A 3,784-nucleotide genomic window follows, 5' to 3' on the forward strand; every position below is an offset into this window, starting at 1 on the left:
AAAAAATAAATTACAGTGAAAGCAATGAAGATTTTGTAGGTTTTGAACCAAACTAAATATCAATAAAACTTTTTTGTTTTACGGTATTTTCTTATTTTAATGTTTTGAGCTCTTCTGTGTTTAGAACAATATATACTAATTTTTAAAGTATCAAATTGAATTTTTTTTCAATGAAAATCTTTCAAATGTGACTGTAGCTTTTTTGTCCCCAAAACTTTGTCTTCAAAATAAGGATGCGTCTTATATTCCGAAAAATACGGTACACATACTCACATGACAGTTCAATCCAACCCATAGTAACATGAAACCCAGGATATAATTCAATGTAACTTATGAGATAAACATGACCAGCAATTCAGTTCAACAACTGCATACTAAACAACCAGCACACACACACACACTGTGACACAGTCAATTTTTTTAAATTCAAGGTATGGTATGAATATATTTGATAAATATGGTAAAAATGCTAAGATATGCTACTGAGTAATCACAACTAGGAAATAAGTTTTGTAAATATGTGTTTTAAACATTAAATTCATAAGCCAGGCCTGCAAACTTGTTAGTGTTAGCTTAGAAGAAAACAGTGTTAGAGTTATCAATGGTTTTGTTGTAAGCTATAATTTTAATAGTTAAATTGAAATGTTAGTTTACTGAAGAGAGCTTGTCATGCCATAATGAGGATGCAACATCTAGAAGTTTCCTGTAATAAGAAGAAAACAAGTACAATATAAAAAATGCCAATTACTCAGTCTTATATGGGGTTTTTAGTTTTTATTTAAATTTAATTTAATTATACATTGAGAGTCAGTAAGTCTGTTCATCTTTCATTCAATTCGTAAGATGTTACTGGGTCAATCTGCATGTTTGTTATACAATGACTGACGAGGAAGCACTTCAACGTTAAAACTTTAGCTTTATTTGCAAGTTAGGTGTGTATTTTTTTTTCTGTTAAAACGTTTGTAAAGTTAGGCTTACAAGAGAACCTAGCAAACATTATTGAATAAATAAATTAATTCGCTAACATTATGTGGGTTGGATTTCTCACTATTTTTACCAAATATTTCAAAAGAACCTGCTCAACGATAGAACACTTTACAACAGCGGTATTAATATTAGTATTACCCCTATTATTATAATTATTGAGTATACGTATTACCAATATATTACTATTAGTATTATTAGTACTACTACCAGTACCACTACTCACTAGTACTAGCGTACTACGTCATTACTAGGTAATAATACTTTTAACACTAATAAAATTCTAAAACAAAACGGTAAACTCCTCTCTTGTAAAAAATTTCGGTTTATACTCTTCCCTCATGTATCAACGAATAATTAAAATTTAAAAGTATCACCTACACGCAGATGATTTGTTTTAATCAAGTCAAGTCTCATGTACTAATCTATGATGACCTAAATATCGTAACATATGCTGTAAATCATCAACATTGCAACAGCACGAAGTAAAATGTGGAATACTTCGTTTTGTCAACCTGTGAAATGAAGAACGTATACCTCACCAAGGCTTAACGCAGCAATAAACGTTGTATGAAGTACCGAGGTATGTAAGGAAACACTTAATTTCTTTAAAAATAAATCATGTAGTTAAAAGCATCATAACACTTTAACTAGCAGAGCTTCTTAAATGTCATACGAAAATACAGCTTCCATTGATATTTTAAAGTAAATTTTTCTGTTTTAAAAACTAGTGTAATACCAGCGACAACGTAACCTCACAAAACTGGGCAAGTTAAAAATAAAATATGGAATCATCACACTTTCAAAACAATAACATCCCAGTTATTAAAAATAACCGTTAGAAAACTAATAATTTTAGGACCAATAAGTCTTACTAATATAGGTGACAGTGTTTTATTACACATTAAAACACAATACCCTTTGGAAGCTATTGTTAAGACAGAGAAAGTCACGTGATGTTGAAGCATGGGCGCTGGAGTTTCTAGAAGGATCATGACTGTTCCTGGCAACTCTAATCTTTTCTAGGCGTTCTCTATTTTAGTATATAAGCCCGGCAAATAAAGCGGATATATAATGGCAGATAGACAGATAATTGAGTCAAGCGAGCGGTAGTGACCGTAAGTAAAGTGCGTGAATCGTTGTGAATTATAGCGTGTGCTTAGAATAAAGTGACTGTGGAAATTAAGTGTATTGCAAACGAACAGTGACGTAACAATATGATGTGAAAGTTAACAAAATAACATAATGTTTTTCACAGATGCAAGTTTTAATTCCTTAACTGTTTCTCTGTAGTCTACCTACAAGCTTTGATAAGAATGTAAAGGTGAAGCTCTGATGGAACCATAGAAGTATTATAAATGAAGAAATAGGAGCAATGTGCTGTATTTGATATCAAGTTGATTAAAAATAAAGATGAAACTTTTACAATAACTAGTAGTAAGTGTATATCTTTAGAATTTAATTGCTTTGTTTTCTTCCCAGTACAATTAGTGTGAAAGCTATTTGATTTAATTTAACAGTGTGGCTGACTTTCCCATCATGGATTGAAAATTTCCTATTCAGAGATGACAGCTTACACTTTCACACAGAATAGGTTCAATCCTTACACATTTGCCTATGAGATTTGCATGCCACTAGCCTTGAGCTAACTTCCACCTTAATATGAACTATGCTAGTGTATGATGATATCATAATGCAACGATAGCCTTCTACCAATAGGAAGAGTCGCAACCTCCTTGTGCAGTAACTCCTCTTAAGCACTTGCACTCAAGGTAACTTCATTCTTTTCCTTGGTACTGTCTAAAATGGATGCGTTTTTAAACATATTGTTACAACAGCGGAGGTCACGTGATCCTAGTAACACGTCATGCGCTTCTCGAACGTTCACGCCCCTTCCTGAAGTCTCGAGAGGCTACTAGATATGCGGTAATCTTGTATATATAAGCCGCCAAGAAGTGACGGCAACGGTGTGTAATTGGCAGTTGAGTCAAGCACGTGAGTCGTTAGTTGGGAATTATAGCGTGACTGTGGAAATTAAGTGTATTGCAAAGCTGTATTCAGAAAGAATAACCAGTTTTATTTAAAAAAGGACTTGTGTCGATAAAGTTTCATCGGAAAGAATGATACGGGAAATTAACTAACGACCAGAGACGTAACAAATTGGTGTCAGATAGTGGGGCAAAAAAATGGAAACGAGAAGCGGCAAATCAAACTACAGCTTAGCAGATTTGATGGCAGCAATACAAGAGCAGCAGAAGAAACAAGAAGAACGAGAAAAGAAACAAGAGAGACACAGCAGTTGCAAGAAAACCTGCAACAGTGGCAGGTCGAACAGCAAAATAAACAAGAAGAGATATTACAGCAGTTGTTGGTGGAAAAAGAAAAGAAACAAGAAGAGAGATTACAACAGCTATTGGAGGAGAAAGAAAATAAACAAGAAGAGAGACTACAGCAGTGGATGGAAGAGAAAGAAAATAAACGGGAAGAAAGTCTCCAACAGTTACAGGAAAGTCAACAACAGTGGCAAGAAGTACAAATGGAAAACATTAATAAATTAGCGAATTAGATACATTAAAGGATTATTTATTATCTTTTGGACAAGGAGGATACATTAACCATCGAGTTAATCAGCCTCAGACAATGGCAAGCCCCTTCCAGACCCCGCAGCTAAACACTAATGCAGACATCTTCAGTCCTGTTAGAAGTCACAACCCAGATATGAATGTCAGCAATGGGGGTGATCTAGTACGAAGGAAGCCACAGGAATTCGATGGGAAGGCACCGTGGTAAGCATATAGAG

The 3,784-nt window shown here is 34.1% G+C and overlaps 1 protein-coding gene across 1 annotated transcript in view; it reads right to left on the minus strand.

The window, feature by feature from the left end:
- The window catches only part of LOC111088894 (zinc finger protein 227-like), a 45,942-nt gene extending 44,426 nt beyond the window's left edge, over positions 1-1,516 (minus strand). Inside the window, exon 1 of the mRNA XM_022400125.1 lies at positions 1,366-1,516. The gene's annotated coding sequence lies outside the window, so the exon portion shown is untranslated. The remainder of the gene's footprint in view (positions 1-1,365) is intronic.
- Between the last annotated feature and the right edge of the window lie 2,268 nt (positions 1,517-3,784).

The sequence above is a fragment of the Limulus polyphemus genome, unplaced genomic scaffold (assembly GCF_000517525.1).
Source record: "Limulus polyphemus unplaced genomic scaffold, Limulus_polyphemus-2.1.2 Scaffold4672, whole genome shotgun sequence".
Lineage (NCBI taxonomy): Eukaryota > Metazoa > Arthropoda > Merostomata > Xiphosura > Limulidae > Limulus > Limulus polyphemus.